General features: G+C 43.1%; 1 long non-coding RNA gene across 1 annotated transcript in view; it reads right to left on the bottom strand.

The window, feature by feature from the left end:
• Positions 1-14,696, bottom strand: part of LOC138473618 (uncharacterized) — a 65,360-nt gene extending 50,664 nt beyond the window's left edge. Inside the window, exon 1 of the long non-coding RNA XR_011268816.1 lies at positions 14,125-14,696. This is a non-coding gene — a long non-coding RNA (uncharacterized lncRNA). The remainder of the gene's footprint in view (positions 1-14,124) is intronic.
• Between the last annotated feature and the right edge of the window lie 6,538 nt (positions 14,697-21,234).

Raw genomic sequence — 21,234 nt, 5'->3', positions numbered from 1 at the left:
TTGCACTGGTTACCTGGTCACCCTCTGATCTCGGGGCCCAGGTCCCTTCCCCTGCCAGTCGCACTCCTGCACTGCCTTCCCGGCTTCCCCAGCACTTGGGGACTGGTTCTGTATCCCTACCGTACCACCACCAGCACTTGACAACTGATGGCTGCACTTTCTTTGCACTTGCCACCTGTGGGACGTACTTTTACTTACTATTTATCTTTATTTATTTTGTTTGGTTCTTATCCCATGTGCAGCACTGTCCTCTCCCCCTTCTCCCTCGCACTTCTCCTCCTTCCCCCTCCCATGCACTTGCGCGATCTGAATGACACCTGACCTAGTAGGATCGTTGTCTGTCCTCCCTTGTTCCCCCTCCCATGCCTCGTCATGCCTTGAAACACTTGTGTATAGGTGCGTTATAAATGCCATATCATCATATCATATCATAATCATGTGCAGAGCCGTGGCAGTAACTGGCCATCATAAGCCAGTTATCGAACGAGTGAAAAATGGATGCAAACCTCCCTGGCCGAGGCTTGCAAAGGTTCTGACATGAGTTGAAGACAAAGGAGGCCCATATGGCTAGTACAGAGCTATGCTTCAGAAACAATGGCACGAGAAAAGTTGGAGAGAATCAACAATGCAGTCGAATTTTTGATGTACCAGGAATGAAAGATGGGACAGTGGTGATAATGGATCACTACTGGACCTGCGGATCCAGAGCATACATGAAGCTGCTCAGAGACTGGGGAGGACTGTGTTCTACTGTGTTCTATTGTGATTGTTTATGTATCAGCATTGGTGATCCCAAAGAGTGATCTGAACATTGGCGAGTTTCTGCAAGCAGATGCCCGCCTGAGGAAGAAGAGATCTGCTGAACTCCTTGATCGAATGAAGAGAGAAAATCATTTCTCACCCAAGTCGATAGAGGCCTTTGATGCTATTCCATATGAACACAGATTGTTCAGCAAGACTGCTTCAGTTTTTACTGTTATCTTTATGCCTGGGATCCAGGCGATGGCAAATGCCAAGTGGTTACAAATAACCAGATGGGAGCTTCTGCAGAGGATCAACACCACCATAAAGGGATTTAATGCCATAAAAGAAGAGCTAAGAGCCATAAGACTGATGACTCTTCAGAATAGATATGTCTTGGATATGATTACAGCTATGGATGGACGTGTTTGTGCCAAAATCAGAGAATCATGTTGCACATTCATACCTTCTCACAATAATGAGAATGGCACCTTGACGGAGGCCATAACGATGCTGATAAACCTACATGTCAAGATGGGAGACGAAGTGGAAGACATTGCTGAGCTGGGTTGCGTCCATTTTCTCATGGGTTCCACAATGGATGGTGAACCTTTTCAAGTTCCTGGGAGCCCTGTTGGTGATGATCATGTTTGGGTTCTGTGAGATCAGGATAATAATCACACAATGCAAGAAGACTGCGAAGAAAGCAGTAGGAATGAAAATCGTAACTGATGTCGAATCAGGATTCAAACCTAAAGTGCTGACAGATGAGGAAATCAGAGACTATGTAAAGGCCAGTATTCATGTGCCAGAGGGAACACAGTTCCGGTATCCGAAGAACCACAAGAAGTATGTGGGAATATGGTTCTACTGCAGTCCGAATGGACAGTACCGTCTTATGACCTGGAGTGTTGATGAGCATGTGAAATCAGCAAGATGCCTGAAAGGAGTCATAAAGATTAGGACTCCAAAGAAGCATTTCTTCAGACGAGGATGTCTAGATGTGAAGACTGGTGAGAGAGTGGTCGATGAATCGCCCAGAGGAGGGAGTGTAGAGGAGGAGCCAAATGCCTACCAGAAGCACCGCCCCCATGTTGCCTATATGTTGGGAACCGAAATTGTGACATGTGCACTACCATTGAGAATGCCTATACTGCAAAGAATTCTTGAGACACGATATCCGCTGAGAAAACTCTATATGCATTCACAAATAAATTATGGTCTTCTGAACAAAGTCCCGGAAGAAGTTATGAAAATGGACCAGAAAGAAGACTAGTGACGTCATGAAAAGCAAAACTGAAGCACCTAGAAAAAGACAAAATGGAAGAGGAATCTAAGCATTCTGTAAGATCTGAAGAAGAGGTGTCAAAGTTAAGCAACATTTCGGGATTGAAATGAAGATGCTTGTGCAAAGAAACGCTGAAGAAAATGCAAAGTCATTTTACCCTTGTACAGATGCTGTAACGCAAGTAGATGAAGTGATCCTAAGGCTGGCTGCGCAGTGACTAGATTGCAGCGATGCGCCAATGTGTATACTTAGGCATATATAGAATATAGGTGTTCCACAATGCACTTTAGCAAACTTCAACCCTGTGAATGGAAAGGGCTTGAGTATGGCGAAGTTGGAAAAAAGCTGGTGGCGAGGGAGAATTCAAGAAAGGCTGGCTGCCCCAGCACCAAGAGTCTAGGCAACTGTGAGCCTGGTTGTCTGTCAAGAAGCTACATGAGCGTGAGAAAGAAACAAACTTCGGTTTGAGGTGGAATGGAAAAACACTGAAGGAGTCAAGAGTTCATAATTTAATAGTATTGTATGCAACAAAGAGCTCGAAAACATGGTCTTCAGAAACATGATCGGATCAAAATAGAATTTGGGTCGAGCTACACCGAAACAAGAAGATAAGACCATGCCACACTCCCTTTTATTCTCAGGCAAAGTGAGCTTCTACAAGGCCAGGTTTAAAGCCTAATTTAATGGCATACCATAGGAGTGATTATAGATGTTGGGCTAATTGGGTGGGGAGGCATGATCAGGCCAACCCTCCTAGCATCTGGGGCAACCAGCTTGCGTGCTGATAGCAAGTAGAATATTCCAGAAGGGTACAAGCATGGCAACCAATTATAGAGGGCCACGTATCAAAGAGCCCTATAGTTTGTGTAACAAATAGATTGTTGTGTATTTTGTGATGATGAAGATGACTTGCACTAGAGGAGGGATTAGTTGTCCACCTGATAGTAGAGACCAATCACAACCCCCGTCAGTATGGAACGTATACCAAGATGTTCCCCTTAAGCTTATCACATCCCCAAGTAGGTTTTCTTAGTTTGCCACATAGTATGACGTGAGTGGTGACACATTTTTAGTATAAGAATGTTGTTTTTTATGAAATACATTGAGATCGTAGTGTCTGTTGTAACTCCCTGTTTTAGATAATTGCTAATAAAACAGTACTAAGTTTAGCCAACTTCCTGAGTCAGTTTGATTATTGCTGTATGAGTAAGTTCTGCATTCCCATCTATCTCTAAGTATTTCTACCTCGTCTTAAAGGGCCCCAGGTATCGAGGTTCATATGTATGTCTACTTATGCATTGTCCCCGGTGACCGTTCCATTTACTCCCCTCCACAACCTGGTTTGAATGCCCCTCCAGCCTTTGAGGCCACTTCTAATGAACATAAAAGTCTTAAACCTAGCCTTAACCAGTCTCTGTCTCTCTAGGAACACACTATTCTATTAAACAAATGTCCATGGGTGGTGGAGAACAAAGTTTAAACCTATTCTTAACTGGTCATTTATCCCCTTGGCTAGCCCTATGCTTCAAAACAGAAATGTTCCAAGGATTGTCCAATAGAAATGTCCACAAATGGTGAGAAGTCAGTAGAACTCTCAGGGTTCTTTTGCAAAGTAAAATAGGGCCCACAGAAGCAAGACGTCCCAGTTTTTACCATCCTCGCTGACTAACGTCTTCAAGATAGTGTTAAGAGTTTTATTAAACCTTTCTGCTGTGCCATCAGTCTGGGGATAGTAAACTGATGTTCTCAAGGTTTTAATCCATAGGGGAACTTTGGCTTCACCCATAAGAAAATATTGTCTTGATCTGTATGTATTTCTGCAGGGAATCCCACCTAGGAAAAAATGGGGTGGAGATGTTTTAAGGTTTGTTATGAGGTGTTACGTCTGGGAAAGCTTTGTTAGATGGATTGGCATAATCCATTATCAAGAGGATATACCTATTTCCCTGCTTCAATGGTTCCAGGGGACCAATACTGTCCATTGAAATTCTTGAGAGTGGTACTTCAATTGTTGGCAGGGGTTGAAAGGTGCTCTTAGGACAGGGCCAATAGTGTTCCTCTGGCAGATTTGGCAAAATGTTATGCACTTCTTTTTTATTTTATTTTAATTTTAATTTGTCTTACAAGTCTTATTCATGAAACAGAACAACCAACAGTTTTGTTTTAACATATCCTCTGAACAACCTTTCCACACAGCATCAGGACCTATATTGACTAGACATTTACTTGTTATGCACTTTTTAAAGAAGCTATACAATGCAGGCCAATAATACCAGCTAAAGGACATGATCCAGGTCTTCCAGTTACCTTGGTGTCCTGCTGTGAGATGATGGTATGCCATGGCCATTACCTCCTTCTGAAAAGGGGTGGTAATCAACAGTTTGCATCTCGACTTCCCATCTCCCTTTAAGATGTCCTCCATCCTATACAAAAGGCTGCTATTTTCCACATTGTAGGGACCTTCATTTTTTAGCCTTTTGGCCACAGAGATAACAAGCCAGAAGGCACTCTTAATGTTTGGTAATTTTGTTGTGCACTAGCAAGATGGGGGGTGTCTCAAAGATGTTCAAGTCTGTTTCGGATAGTGGACGGTTAGAGGTGTTGGACGGAGAGACCTGTGGCACTGATGTGGAGCTAAAACATCTTCTACCTCTCATAATTTGTTCCAGAGAGGTGACTTATTCTGCTTTGAAGCTAATGATGACTTCACAAATAAGATGGGCTGTCTGGTCACCAACCTATATGACATAATCATCGTACTTGTCATTATTCAGAATTACTTGCAACACTCCTCTGTAATCCTTACCAATAACGCCCACTTTTACATTCACTGAATGAGGGACTGCTAAGCGACATACGGCAGGTAACTGGACGGCAAACCCGGTCCTAATGTTCATCCTTCCTCCTGTCGGGTTGCACATTTATTTTATGCTAAAAATGTCGAGGCTGGCAGCAGCTGGTGGTGTTCACCCTGGTAGCTTGGCAATCGGACACGTCAGCTGATTCTCTGTCAGTATTTTGGTGATGGTTGGTGCCATTGTGTCAGAGATCTGCATCCCACTCTAACACTCTAACACCACAGATAGAAATCTAAGCAATTATACCAAGGAGGAATTTCTTGGAGTTTAGCTTGTTTTATTAAGTGGTAATAGTTTCGGGTTTGCATTTAAATGTCCTTCTATGGGCCACTCCACGATCCTTCTCTTCTTTGGTCCTCTCTGTGTTCCTTCGCTTGTTTTGGGTGCATGGCTACAGGCCAAAGTACTCACTACTTCCCTTGCCTCTTTAGTTTGGGTTAGTGACTTTCTTCCCTGCTCACTTTATAGCTGCCTTCACTGAATGAAAAGAGTATTTATTCCCCCTCTTTTTCTCGGTCTTTGTCAGGCAGTTAGTAATGTGACCCTCCCACCAGGGGTCTCTCTTTTAGGATTCTCTCAATTTAGGATCTTCTTGTAAGTGTCCAGCATCCAAGCCTTTCATCTCCTTTCAGGCTGCTGAGGTGGAACTCTGCAGAGTTCCCCACCTCCTTGTGGTGTAGTCTCTGCCTTGGATCCATCAGAGCCTCTGCTGGGCTGCCACCAGCAGGTAGGCTACTTCAGTCCAGGTAGCAGTCTCCCTTTGCCCACAGTGTATGGAGTGTAGCATGCCTGCTTCCTCCCATCTTGTTCACTGCTCTGTCTTTCTCCATCCCTTTTTTAAGCACGTTGGCAAAGTGTATAATTGTAAACCAGGTCGGGTTGGTTCTTCTCTTGTCAACCCGTCTTTGGTCCCTGTTTGGCCTTGTCTAAATTGGTACTTTAATTGGGTTATCATATCATTATTTTCACTTTCCTTGCATTGAAAGGAGGTACATTTACTCTATTACCTTCAATTACCTGTCCACGTGTTGAAATATTCTCTGTGCCAGCTGCCCAATCTTGAACTCCCTGTAATTGAGATTGTGGATCTGCAGTGCTCTGTCGATGTCTAGTTTTGTGGGGCATGTGTGAGCATTGTCCCACCTTATTGCACAGTCTACTGGTGGTCAAGACTCTGCTTTTGTTTTGAATACACAACTTTGGTTCTGGTGAACGCCCATGGTTAGACTTTAATGCTATTCTACGGTTTGTCCCATTTAGATGTCTTGTGATGTTTGATGTTCTGATGATCTCAATAATAATGTCTTCCAACACTGAGACGCCTGCGGCGTCCCGCTGCAGGAAGGAAAATCCTTTTCCAAGATGGCCACCATGAAAAGCGAAGGCGGGCTCCATACAGAGCCCCTCTTCCTTTTCCATGGCAGCCTGCCGAAAGCGAAGAGAGAACCATATGGTCATATTGCCACAAGCACAATTTATTTTCCCTTTCAAACCTATCTCACTTTTTAATCATTTTACCACATAGCCGGTCCCAGGTGGACATGGCCACTTTAACCCCATTTATCATCCCTCGTGTTCATGGCCAGTAGCCAGATTGTCCTGGTCATGGCCGTATGGCATGACCCAGACAATCTTGCCACTGTCCATGGCTTTCAGGGTATACCTCAGTCACCAAAGGTTTATCACTATTGTTTGTACCTACATTATGACACTTATCAAAATATAAAACATGGGCACATTTGCAAAACCATGCATTAAGGACCTTGCCAATGCTCCTTACATGAGTTTGCTGGATATCCGCCCATGTTTTATTTTTTAAAAATTCTCAAAATGTATGTACCTACAATAGTCATATAATTTAGCACCCACTTGACAAAATCCATTCAAGGTTGAGTCTATAATCTTTCTGGAGACTTTTGTACACATTCATCAAACGGCAACAAAGTTATAAGCCATTTAAAAATGTTGAGATCCCCCTCTAATTTAGCCCCCTCTTGACAAAATCCCACCAAACATTACAAAAACATTTGTATCTTGATCTAAAATGTGTTTGCTAACTTGTGTAGATTCGCAAAATGGCACCATATTTATAAGCCTTTACAATATTTTGCCCCCCCCCTCTAATTTTGCTCCCTCTTGACAGAATCCCACCAGACTTTGCAATCGGGTCTAGAATACAATTCCAAAATGTCATGCAGTTTAATTGAGTGGCTCCAAAGTTATAAGCCATCCAATAACTGCTTTTCACCAACCCTGTAATGCAGAAATAGGCATAGATGTCGCAGAACATCTGAAGTGTTCCCGAACATCACAGGATTGCCACTTGAACATGTGGACAGTTTGCGGACTTCGGGGGTAAAAAACACCCGTTTTTTGGCTTCTTACGGCCAGGCCCCATCCCATCCCCATAACCCCTCAGCTCCCCAGAGATTGTTTGATAAGTTTGACAAGTGCAATGTTGTATTTTTTATATGTTTTTACTACGATGTCCGTGGACACCGGTCGCTGTCCGCAAATCCAACATGGCGGGCGGTCCAAAAATCTGATGCACTTCACGCTTTTCACCATCCAATCAGTGGGCGCGTCCAGATGTCTGTCATATTGTCGCCCTATGGGCCAATCGGATGCCTGTCAGCAGACCGAACAGGGAAGTGGGTCTGCGGGCCAAACCCAGTTATCACACATTTTTTTGACCTACCTTTAGGCCATTTTAAAGAAAGCTATGAGACGAATTTACACCAAATTTACAAAAGCATGTTTTTGGGACCAAGTTGCCACAAATTTGGTAAAAAACGGTCCAGCTGTTTGGGCTGTAGGCGTGAGCAACATTATTTTTCCATTTGTTTTTTTTAATTATTAGTACATTTCTTAGTTTATCACTTCACATTTACATTTGACATTATTCATCACAACCCACCATCAAGTCCTTAGTTTAGGCTTTATCAGTCCACTTCACCTCTTCAAGATGTGTTGAGGTAATCTATAACTGCACAGGTTAACAAAACATTTTGGCCAGATAGAATTGCCCCCCACAATGTCTCTAGATCATCGTTTTGGGGTGCAAATTTCATCAAAAACTAACTTCGCTGGAATATCATTTCTAGGCACTCGATAACCAGGTGTTTGACCGATTCCACTACTTGTCCACTGCATCGACATAGGTCATTCAAAACTTCAGGAGACTGTCTAATAAACAGTAACTCTTCGTATGGTAATGATTTAAACGCAGGCGTAAAAATTGGTCTCTGTGATACCTGCTTTGGAACTTCCCTAAATATCTGGCGGTCCTTTTCACGCCTCTTGCTTCACCACCCAGACTTAGTGTCATCTTGTAAGACGCTCTTTTGTTTAAGGTTGCAATCCAATCACATAAGGACAAGGTTTTCTTTGCTGCGCAGCGACTGTTTAAGAGTATTTCTATGCCAATGTTGGCGCTGGCGAATTGGACACAAATCCTCGAGGACCATTCTTTCAGCAATCCATTTGCGGGTCTTGCAGCAGAAGGTGCAAAAATTCTGTAAGCAGGAGCTGGCAACATTAATGACATTTTTCTCCACATTGAAATAGATTTCCATAGCACCGTTGCATACATGGACTACAGCCCAAGTTCATATGGTATGGACTCCTTGGGCACACATCTTGGTAGATGTAATACTTTGCGCCAAAACTGTCCTTCCAGCGCGTCCCACACAGATCTACTGATGTTTAGCCCGGCTTCACCAAACATGATTGTGGCCAGCACTTTTTGGCGATAAAACATTAGAACAGGCTGGATGGTAAATTTCCCATAGTGAGCATGTAATTTCATACCCTTGAGGGTTGGATTTTTCATTCTATTTCTGAGATCAAGGGTTCAATTTGCTTATCTAATAGATTTATTGAACATTATTTCAAGATAATAAATAGACGTTATTTTCTATAAATGTTCGTTTGCAACAAACCATTTGAATAGATTCCCTCTTTTTCCGAGGTTTGTACCGAATGGCATGATTTACGACTATTGCACATTTATCTGTAAATCGTTGTTTCCCAAGTATACAATCAGGTGTTGCAAAAGGTGCTGAAAACCTATTTGTGTGGTATCTAGCAGCACTAAGTCATCCACGTAGATTGCCCAAGTTAGCTGTTGACCATTTACATTTGGTGGGAAGGTATTACACTTTACAAAGGCCATTGGTAGATCTGCCAAATATAGCTTAAATAGTAAAGCTGCAAGAGGGCAACCTTGCTTGACCCCACGTTCTGTTGGAATTATTTTGGTAAGGTCTCCCTCTGAATTTAATCTAATTCTTATTGATGTATTTGAATGTAGCATTTTTATCGGTTATAGAATCTCTGCAGGACAGTTCCAATTCTTAAGCTTTGTCCATAGGGTCTCCTTGTTCACGCTGTTGAATGCCTGACGAAGATCTAGAAAGGCAAGGAATAGGTTTTTCTTCTCTTTGATGGCTTCTAGCTTTAGCAGATTTATCAGCATTAGATTTATTTCGACGCCAACACCTTTGGTGAATCCGGTTTGTCTGCAATCTAGAATGCCAACTTCGTCGGCCCACTTTGACAGTTTTTGCTGTAAAAAAGAGGCGAACATCTTGCCGATGACGTCAAGAAGAGCAATCGGACAGTAGTTGTTTGGGTCATTTCTCACTCCTTTTTTGAAGATGGGCACAACTACCAATGATTGCCATGATGATGGAATTTTTGTTGTCGTTGAAATCTCTGCAAAACGTTTTTCTATGAAGGATGCTCACTGTTCTTTATGCTTTTTGAGCATAATGTTAGAGAGGCTGTCTGGTCCCGCCGCACCAGAGTTCTTCAATTTTACAATTGCGTTCACTATGTCTTCTTTGCTGACTTGGAATTTCCACGAGATATGCTCTGTTTCATCATCAGCTGTGTCTTTTGCCAGACTTGATTTGAAGACAGTTGAATAGTGATTCACGCATGTTGCAGCATTTACGTTATTGCTCATTGTTGATTTCTGTGATAGAGAACCTCCGTTTATAATAGTCCAGGTATCTCTGCTGTGGTGAGCATGAATTGATTTTAGCATTTCCTCAGCACTCTCTTGGTCCCGCATATGTTTGAACGAAATTAGCCAATTTCGGTACTTTTGACGGTGCTGTTTTATGGCCATCCCGCTCTTGTGCGTAATGTGTGCTTTTAAAGCTCTAATATTTTTTTCCATTTTCTTTTTTCCCACTGCCAACTTTAAGCTAAATGGGTATTTGTTGCAGTGTCGATCAAATCTGATCCACTTTGTAATGATTGGTATTGCTCCAACAAGGATGCATAGTCAGGACAGCTGTTTTTGCGTTCCCATTGTGATGCAAAGTTTTTCCAGACCTCAGTGATCGCATTTTTATTCAGCCGAAGCCAATTTCGGCCTTGGTTAACCAACAGTTTACAACTGTATCTGACTGCAGGTGCAGATGGTTCAGATTGCCAAGTCACGAACACTGCATCGTGGTCATTCTGTTCAGTTTTCCGAACCTTTAACTTTGTTATTAGTGAAGACAAGTTTGCTGAGACCCCGATATAGTCATGTTTTTTTTTACAGCCAGACCTGGACCACGTGGGATGCGCCGGGATATCCCCAGCAACCTGGCCATTTAGCATTTCACAGTTCCTTATAGAAATGTCATCTTTATAGAGTTTGGCACGCATATGCATTCAATCACCTTGCAATCCTTTTATGTCTCTCTTTTGCCCATACTGATTGAACCATGATAAATTGAAGTCACCACAAACTAAAATGTGGATGTTTTTAAACTCCAAAATACATTCATCCATTATCAGCGTTACCGAGTTTATGAACTTCATAGATGAGATCATGGCCGGATTCCATAAGACATTTAGAATAAGAAGGTATTCCATTCCTAGATTTTGTCGAAGGTTTGAGTGAAGCACTGTACCTTGAACAAATAAGTCCGGGTTTGATGCTAGTACAACGTTCCAGCTTCTGTTGTTTTTAATCGTCGTGATTAAACCAGAGAATTGCCGACCAGTTTTATTTTTACCAGCAGCATTCAACAAGATCGTATATCCGTTGCTTAATGGGAGGTCGCCCAACCAAGCCTCTTGAAGACAGATAATTGAATAGCATTCTTTCCTTATCCTACTCTCGCAGAATAAATGTTTAAAGCTGCGAGTGTTCCATGATAGTAATGAACCATGGTGGCAAAGGTCAGGGCTTTTTTGCTAATTGTCACTCAGTCGACGGCACCTTGTTTGCGCTGATTTGCTTCGAGGGGACACCTCTCTATTGGCTTGCTTGATGCTACAACGCTCATGCTCTGTGGTCTTGTTTGTAAGTATGGTAAGTCTCTTATCATTCCTGTTTTGGAATCCAACTTCTGGCGATTTATGATCTTGATTGACTTGGGGTTGACTGTGAGGTGTATCAAAATACAAGGTTAACTCGTATCCAAAAGACAGCAGGTCGTGACTAGCAGAAATCAAAGTATTTTCAATTATTGTTGAGTTGACATGTAGGAATACACAGTCGGATCTGCATTCAGAGACGTATTCTACTATTGCAATATCATCCAATACTATAGTTCTTAGGACCTCATCACGAGTTTGGCTGTAACCCTTAAATCCGGCGGTAGCGCTGTTACCGCCGGATTTAAAGGTCCGCCAAATTAGGGCTTTGGCGGATTTCTCCCCAGCTCTGAGCTGGGGGGAAATCCGCCTAGAATTCGTGCCCATACCGCCAGCGGATTTCCTGCCGGCGGTATGAGCGCAAAATTTCCCCATTGAGCCCAATGGGGAATGGGGGATTCCCGAATGGGCTCAGTGGGGAATGGGGAATTCCAAATCAGCCAACCCCGTGATCCGGCGCTAATAGAGCCGGTGGGTTTGGCGGTAGGGCAGATAGCGCCAGCGCTATTATCGCCAGCGTTACCGCCCAACTCGTGATGAGGCCCTTAGTGTTGGGACGCAAGGCAGCAGTTTCATTATGTTGTGCTTGTTTAAGTTTATTTCATTTTTTTTACAGGCAATGTTTTCTAGGCGAGGTTTGCTCAGCACACATCTTTGTTTAGTTCGTTTTTCTCAGGATTTGCTGGGATTGACTCCTTGACGATCAACTTGTGCTGCAGTGAATTTCAGGTTCAAATTCAGTAGAGGTTCTCTGTCGTCGGATTCCCTGTGAGTCCATTTGACCTTCCTTTTCAATGTTGAATTGGATTGCCAATTTCAAACACTTGGGGCAACTTCGAAGTTTCATTATTGACAGTAATCTTGGTTTTGTTCAGAGAAGCGTTTCTCTCAAACAAAGGTACCGGTGGCGGGGTTGTCAAGTTCCTTATGAATCTTCTTGAGCAGTTCGATTTGCTTGCGGCTCTTAGTCAACACATTTGTGGGAACAGGCTTAGTAAATTTGGAAAAAATGTTGAACGTTAAGTTTCTAGCTAAAGTGCTGAAGATTTGGCTGTAACAAACTGTTTTCTCCATTTGTGATTCAGTTCTTATAGCCAGCACGATTGGTTGTGCGGCTGTAACGCTGTTCCTCTCTGCGCTTCGTGCATCAACATTCTTGATGGCATTCGCTGCTTCTTTGGAGGTCCTGTTGTGAAAGTTGTGCCGCATCCATTTTGTACAATCGATCACAGCCTCCACCAATTCAGCTTTCCCTGCAATCTCATGTCTTGCGAGATCGCTGAGCCTGTTGTTCCATTTCAGTGAAGTTTCGGCTTCATAATCCAATCGTTTTTGGATTTGCTCAGTGAATGTTTCCAGAGCAGTAAGCTTTGATTTCAGGGTTGCCAACAGTAATCCTTGGTCTTGTAGTGAGTTGTGTATTGATTCGTACAATTTTACAAACGGCACCATTGCAATTGTAGTTGCAGCAAGCACCTTGTTATGAATTTGCAGGCCGGCTGCAACTGAAAGCTGCTCTTTGTTGTTAGATGTTTGTTCATTCGATCTGGAGCAAGGAGAGTTTGTCAATCTATTTGGTGGGTGTGGAGGAGTAGAGCTTGATTGCTCTTTTTGACCGTTTTTTGTTTATGGTCTTTATCACTTGTCACTCTGTCCAATATAAAGAATTCTTTCATTTTGTCTGTGGAGTGCTTGTCCGGGCTTTGGAAAGACTGTGTTTTACTGGTCGCTGTTCGTTTAATAGAAGAAACTCTTCATTATTCCTATGTAATTGAGCTTGAAGATGCCTTGAGATATTAATGCCTGGTGGTGGAACTTCCCCAGAGCTAATAGTGGCCTTTAGCCTATCTCTTAGTCTTAAAAAGTCCACCTTCAACCGTTCCGTGAGGCGAGCCTCCCTTGCGGCCAGGTATCGATTGGTTTATGGCTGTTCACTTGCCCAGTCCAATACTCGCAGTCCTTAAACAAGAGTTACCTTGTGTCCTCGCATCGAACATGCGGATGGATAGGCCTTTACTGGTTCACTACAATCTGGGAATTCAATGGTCGGGTGTAACAGCGTTGTGAATTTATCACTGATGTTACTGGCGAATGGGTCGCCAAGGCCTGACTTATTGCAGGTCAATAAGAAACGAGGGCTGACACACCTCTGAATCCACTTGACAGATTTGAGGTTGCTCTGAATTTAACTCTAAGTTTGGCGAGGTCGCAATACTGAAAGATTCGTGAGGTGAGCCATTATTTATTACGATAGAATCGTCATTACCAATAATGGCTGTAGCACCCGGTGATGCACCATTGACGAGTACAGCGTCATCGTTTCCAAGGTCCAGTAGACTGTCGCAATTTACATTGGAATCGGAAATAAGCATGTCTGCCTCTAGCATTTCAGCATCTGTGACATCTGTTTTTTCAGTCCCTTTCACGTGACCAACTTCTTTATCTGGATATGTGGCTTTTTCTGTTGTGGGTGCACTCGTTGAATAGATAGATGTGCAGAGGCACTAGTATCAGCGGACTGGGGGCAAGATGACATCATCAGCAAGGTTGGAGGGGTTTGACCACCTGAGACAGCCATCTTCTCAGGCGCTGGGATTGTCACACCCTCCTTGGCCACACCAAGTGGCACAACCCTTGCCTCAGTAATAATTTTTGAGCTCATCAAACATTTATCCAAACTACATAATTCCAAGGTTGGGTCTGACTGGGTACGGCCGCGCAGCATCTGCTGTGTTAAGGGACCATTGGCTGGTAAATCCTTCACAACGTTTATTTTGACACTGCTTCAGGAAGTCAAGAGAAGTAGTGCGATCACACAGGCACTCATGATATAATCACTTTGAAAGCGTGGCTTACCTTTTTATAGCCAACGAACAGCAACAACGACATCAGCCACATCTGCCTGCAGCTGACTGAGGCAGACTGGACTCGCTGCCGTACTCTGTGCACCGGTGCTGCGTGCTGCTTTCAGTTTATGTAGGCAGTTCTTAGGTGTTAAAGCGACAGGAGCAGCAAACACAAGCACAAAACACAATCCAGATGGGTCCAAGGAACGAAGCATAGCAGAGTAAAAGTAAGTACTGCAGGCAGACTGGACTCGCTGCCGGACTCTGCGTGCCAGCGCTGCACGCCGCTTTCAGCTTATGTAGGAAATCCTTAGGTGTTAAAGCTACAGGAGCACCAAACACAAGCACCAAACACAATCCAGCGGTGTCCAAGGAATGAAGCAGAGCAGAGTAAACAGCAAATACGGCAGGCAAACTGGATTCGCTGCCAGACTCTGTCCACCAGTGCTGCGCACCACTTTCAGCTTATGTAGGCAGTCCTTACGTGTTAAAGCGACAGGAGCACAAAACACAAGCACCAAACACAATCCAGCGGGGTCCAAGGAATGAAGCAGAGCAGAGTAAACAGCAGGTACTGCAGGGAGACTGGACTCGCTGGTGGACTCTGCACGCTGGCGCTGTGCGCCGCTTTCAGCTTGTGTAAACAGTCTTTAGTTGTTAAAGCTACAGGAGCACCAAACACAAGCACCAAACACAATCCACCGGGGTCCAAGGAGACTGGACTCGCTGCCGGACTCTTCCGTTGTGTCTATGGAAAAAAAAATGTTGGGACCTCGTCTATAACGTTGCCCCCCTCGATGAAACCTCACCAAACTTGCCAAAAGAAATTCAGAGCGGGCCATATACTTTTTTTTTGCAAAGTATGGTGAGGATTCGTCCAGGGGGAGTGAAGTTATAAGCAGCCCAAAAAGTGCTCCTCCTATGAGATAAGCAACTTAACCATAACTACGCAGGCGCTACCGCAGGCCGTGTAATACATATATATAGTTAAGTTGAGTATTAAGATACATAGGCAACCCAAAAATTTATTTTCTAATAACCTTTGACACGCATGACATATGTGACTGACATTTTGCAAACAAAAGACTGGTCAAGGTGCCTCCCAGACTGTAAATTAAGGGAAAGATTTGTTAGAAAATGAAACATTTATGAAGAAAGCAAAAAACGCTGTTTCGGCCTACTCGCCATTCATTTTCTCATAGAGAAAAAGTCTGGATGTCTGCGCAGCGCATAGTAAAAACCGCTGGATGGAACTGGAACAGGTACAAAATAACTTGGGCACAAAGCATTCACTCAATTTCCAAGAGGGTTCTGGGGTTATTCCATTCAGTAGTTATTAAAATATATGACGGAGAAGAGGGTGCCCTATTCTCCCAAAATCAAAGCTATATCTCTCATGGTGCTTTGCAGGAGAGATACTTTTCAAAAAAGAAAAAACGCCAATTGTTTTGATTAGATTCGAGAGATTCTCGTGAATGTAATAGGAATATTCAGGGTTAGCCGAAAATGAAAAGTGGAAAAAATGCCATTTGGTGGCGGAAAAAGGATGAACTGGCATCAGGCTAGAGGTGGTTAGGGGAAAAAAGGACACCATGCGAATTTGGGAAATTAGAGGGGTGCCGGGGAGCAAGTTCAGAGCTTGAAAGTTTTCGATTATTCAGGATTAATTTCCCATATTCAGGCTTATAGTAGAATACGGGATCGGGAAATGAAAGTACGTCACACTGATAACCGTGAATATTTGCGGGTGTTTACGGATATTCACAAATATTTGTAGTACATTGGTAATATAACCGTGGTTATGGGAAAACAGTTTAAAAAAGAAAAGAGAGAGTTAAAAAATGAATCTAATACAAAGAATGTTTACAGCTACAGCGAGGTGTGGGGCAACATATCAAGGGGTGTAATATGACCCTCACCAGTGAGTATGAAGGCCGTGCTCACTGGCCAGGGCCAAAGGGACTGGCTAGTGGGTCCAAAATGCATGTGTAGTGGCCACGGCCAAAGACTGTGTTCAAGTTGTGGGTTTAAAAGAAACATATAAGGGGAACGTGTACAGTGGACACGGCCGAAGGCTGTAGCCACTTGCCATGTCTAGTGGCCCGTAAAAAAACAGTGCTATAACAAAATCCTCAAAATTCACTGAAAAAATCTTAGTTAAGGAGCAGTTAAGTAGTGCAGATTTAAAACAAAAAAAACCTTGAAATTAAGCGGATGTGGGAAGGCATGAGAATTTAAAGCAACGCGATCTGATTGTGCAATCCATGAGCACATGCATATTATAAGAGAAGTGATTCACAATGACATACAAAATGGCATTATGGGGGACATCAACGGTAGCGAGTCGAGTTAAGCTGGCCATGCCTTCTCACATGACTGGCCATGACTTCCCACATCCGCTGAATTTCAAGGGTTTTGTTGCGTTAAACCTACACAACTTAACTAAGGTTTTTTTTAGTGTGTATATATACAGAGGGGAAGACCGAGAGGCAGGAAGACCTACAATTAAAGATTTTTAAAATTTGTACCAGAGCATGTACGAGAGAAGAAACCTCAGTATTATCTTTAGGCCTATCCTTTAGCCCTACGTATCTCTATGATTACACATCAACTAGGGTGGACCTATTCAAGTTCCTCAGAAAGCTAAAATTAACTACATTTTATGCCACGAAGGTCAATGAAGGACCTAGGAATAAAGACAAACCGCTTAGGGAGATATCTCCACTTACAGACAACGATATGACAAGCCTTATGTGGCTTGCAAGTATGGAACAACAAACTGACATTGCTTGTCCTAGTAACTTTAAACCCAAATCTATTTTCTGTCCGAACATTATATGTGGTCCCATTGACACTTATGAAAGTTAAGTTATGCAAGATCTGAAGAAACTACCTGCGAAAATACCATCGTCATCCAGAAATCTGAATTTTCTGCAATACAAGGCCTTGGAAGATTTAAGGAATGATCACTCTATAGTTATACGTCCATCGGATAAGGGACGTGGTATAGTGATCATGAGTAGTGAGAAGTACAATTTAGAAGCTAGCAGGCAATTGAGTATTACCAGCAACTACATGCTAGTTGACAACAGCCTGTTATTTGAGACTAATGTGATATACCACTCTATGTTACGCAAATGGTGTGATTTGGAATTGATTAATGATGAAGAATATTGGTTCCTAAAAATACATTTCCAGTTACACCTCTCATCTACTTTAACCCTAAAATTCACAAAAGCTTTGTTGACCCTCCTGGTCATCCGATAGTCTCCTCTATGGGGAGTCTTCTTGAAAATACCTCCACATTTTTGGATCATTTCCTACAACCGTTTGTCACCAGTCTCAGTTCCAATATATAAGACACATCTGATTTTCTTGTTAAACCCAATGGCATCTATTGGGAACCGGAATACATTTTGGTTTCCCTTGATGTAGTCTAGTTATATACCTCCATCAAACATAGAGCTAGTATTAAAGCATGTAAATTCTTTTTGGAAACAAGATCCATCAGTCACCGACAACACAATATGTTGTAGGAAATGCTACAGTTCTGTCTAGAACACAATTACATTTTACACAAGGCCTCAATATATAAACAAATTAAGGGAATGGCCATGGGGTCTTGCATGGCCTCAACATATGGCAATCTTTATATGGGGTGGTGGGAGACGCAAGTAGCATGGACAGATTAAAGAGAAGATTTTACAAAACACATAGTTGTTTGGTACCGGTTGATAGATGATCTTTTCATCATATGGGATGGTACGGAGATGCAGTTGCATGCCTTTGTGAATACCCTGAATGTTAATGATTTGAATTTGGAATTAACATCTGTCCATAATAGAAAATAATTGGTCTTTTTGGATGTTCTGTTTATTGTTGGAAACAACAGATTAGCACCCAAGTTATTTAGGAAAACAACCAGTTCTATTTCTACTTTACATGCTATGAGCCATCACCCCACAGCATTGAAAAATTATATTCCCTATGGAGAGTTCTTGAGAGCTAAAAGAGCTTGCAGTAATGAATCAGATTGTCAGGTTGAAGCCAAGCATATTGGCCAAAGATTTGTCAAACGAGGTTACAACAAGAAGGTGGTGGCAGGTTGCTTTGACAAAGCTGAAATTATCAAGAGACCAGAACTATTTAAAGCACACCAAAATTAAGAAAAAGGAGCAAATTAAATTCATTACAGGTTACAACCATCAAGCCGGAAACATCAAACACATTATGAGAAAACACTGGAATGTACTCTTAGCAGACCCAGATCTCAAACAGGTGCTGGAAGTAGCCCCTAACGTGACATATCGTAGGGCCCCTACTTTGAAAACAATACTTTCTCTGAGTATGGTGGTCACAGAAACTAACATTTCTTCAAGCCATTTTATGAAACAAGACCTGGCAGGTTTTCGTAAATGTGCAAACTGTAACATGTGAGATTTCATATCCAAAAATACTTTTATTAGCTCTAATGGCTTGAGATGGAGATACAAACACAAAACAACATCCATGACCAAGGGTGTAGTGTACGTTAACACCTGCACTTGTGGTCTTCATTATATTGGCTCAACTATAGGAGCGCTGAAGTTACGAATACTGCAGCACTGTAGAGCCATTAAAAATGGTGATGTCACAAACCCTTTGACAGGACATTGTATAGAGAAACATGGGGGCAATGTGAAGGAGATGTCATTTTTGGGCCTTGCTCATGTTCCACAACATAAGAGACTTGGGAACAGAGAACTCAAATTACAACAACTAGAGGCGTCATTAATCTGCAAATTTGATACACTGAGACCCCAGGGTCTCAACATTGACCCTGAAAAGTTTGTGTTTTTACAATGAACCTGGTGAATCATATCTGAAGTCTGATTAGATACGACATCATAGAAACAACTATCAGTTTTCCCTTAAAAGATGAAGGGCAGAACAGAATGTACTTGCACTTTACCACCATGCGGCTTAGTGAGATATTGTTGACATTTGTCCAGTAACATTGTGTTGGTATGAAAAATTACGCTGCTATAAAATTTAGTATAAGATGCACGCGCACTTTGCCATCATCATGGATGTCATGTTGCTTTCAGCGTCTTTACACATTACTGTTGTGCTGATATGTGATATTATGCTGCTATGCTTGTTTACATTAGTAATTGCACTTTAATGGAATGCCATGACTGCACCTGCACTTTATAGATTGTGCTGTCCCTGTGAGAATGATGTGGTTGGTTGTTCAATTGTATCACTATTGCACTTGCACTTTAATCTTTGATCATGCTGTCTTGATGAGAACGATGCTGCTAGCTGTTTTAATTGCACTTTTGCATTTCGCTATCTTTGAATGATGGTAGAAATATGCTGCTAAACGAGATTTTGCCGTTTTGATGCTGAGATGTACTGTTAATGTCCATGTTGTAGACAGCATCCCAATTAGGTATTATACCTAACATTGATTCGTGGTGACATAGATTATAAAGGTTTGATGCCGCCCAATGTTCTGCTTCAAAATTAATGCTCTAAGCCTTGGGGCGTATTGGTTTGGTTTTCATCATGGAAGATGTACCCAAGTCATGTTATGACTTAGCGCACTGGCATTGATAAACACATGATCATTTTTGCTAAGATTTTAAAAGGTAGGAGAAATCGACATTGAGCAGTAGACTTATCCCTGAACACCTCGTAAACATCCACTAACACGCATTTCATGGAGTAGTGGACAGCATTTACACTTATGTTTTTGGTGATTTCGTCATTCAGATATGGCAGTCCGCTTAGCATAATAGTGTAGGCAGCGTATAGCGATCACATGATCGAAATGACAAGGGAAAGGGGAGGAGCCTAACGCTCATGCCGGTTCTCTTCCTGTTTTAAATGTAATGGTGTTTCACGAACGTGGAGTAAAATTAGCCTGAGGAAGCTTGGTGTTTTCAAGCGGAATGCATGGCGATTTCCACCCTAAGGGGTTGAGTGTTTTATTACCTGTATGCCATTAAGGGAGGCTTGTGATTTATGCCTGCCCTTTTAAGCTACTATGCACTGTTGGTTGCACGTTTTTATGATTAAATGAAGACTGTTTTTTTCTAGAAGGTGTTTTGGTCGTTGTTGGGGTTCCGCTTCTCTCTGAAGCGTCCCCGACGTAGGCCCTGCTTGTGCTGTAATGATACGCGGCAGCCGGGGTATGCTGCAACCTTCTTTATTGAACACATCGGCGGAACTGCCGAAAACCTTCCCCCGTCCCTCCCCCTTCCCCTGACGTCACGTCCGGGACGTCATGTCCTTTGGGCCCCGATGGAGGCCCGCCCACACAACGATGTGGACAACCTGACATCTCCCCCCTTTTTAAAATGCAAGTTCAGGGGCTCCCCTCTTACCCCATCTCCTCGATGAGTCGTGTTGGCTTCATGCGGCTCCTCTGCGGTCGTTTTGCCTTAATCGGGGTTGGTCCTTCCCTGGCAAGTGTGGGGGGGGTGTGCCTCGCCTTCTGACTCTTCCCCGTCTCCTTGGTACGCTTCTTCGCGTGGTCTGTCCTCCTCGCTGTCTCTGTCCCATGTCCATTGACCTTCTTGAGCCAGTCTGACTCGTTTGAAGTACGAGCTGTTCCTGGTCACCATTGAGCAGTCGTCCCTTTGTGCTGTGACCATGGAGCCTTTCTTGTGCGTCACGACCAGGGGTGTGGGTGCAAAGGTGGCTTCTTCTTTCCGATTCTTGGGTTGCCTGAGCCATACTTCGTCTCCTGGTTGCATTATGTTCTCGTGAGCTCTCCTTTTCCTGTCCGTGATCTCTTTTGTCTTTGCTTTCCTCGCAGTGTCATTTGCTTTCGCTTCTTGTTCTAGCGGCGTCAGTTCTTGTGGCCTCGGGTCCTCCGGTAGTCTCGTGGTGATCGGTCTTCGAAACAGCAGGTCTGCTGGGCACACTCCCGTCGTGCTGTGGGGCGTGTGCCTGTATTCTCGTAGTAATTGGTTAAGGGCCTGCTCGAATGGCTTGTTTTGCACATGGGCGATTTGGAGGGTCCTCTTTATGTTGGCCATGAACCTTTCGACCATGCCGTTGGCCTGAGGCCATCGGGGGGTTATACGTCGATGTTGGAACCCCATGAACTTTGCGAATTGCTGGAAGTCTT

This window comes from Ambystoma mexicanum, chromosome 8 (genome assembly GCF_040938575.1).
Source record: "Ambystoma mexicanum isolate Mex_15411 chromosome 8, UKY_AmexF1_1, whole genome shotgun sequence".
Classification (NCBI taxonomy): domain Eukaryota; kingdom Metazoa; phylum Chordata; class Amphibia; order Caudata; family Ambystomatidae; genus Ambystoma; species Ambystoma mexicanum.
This window is presented reverse-complemented; position numbering and strand designations above follow the sequence as displayed.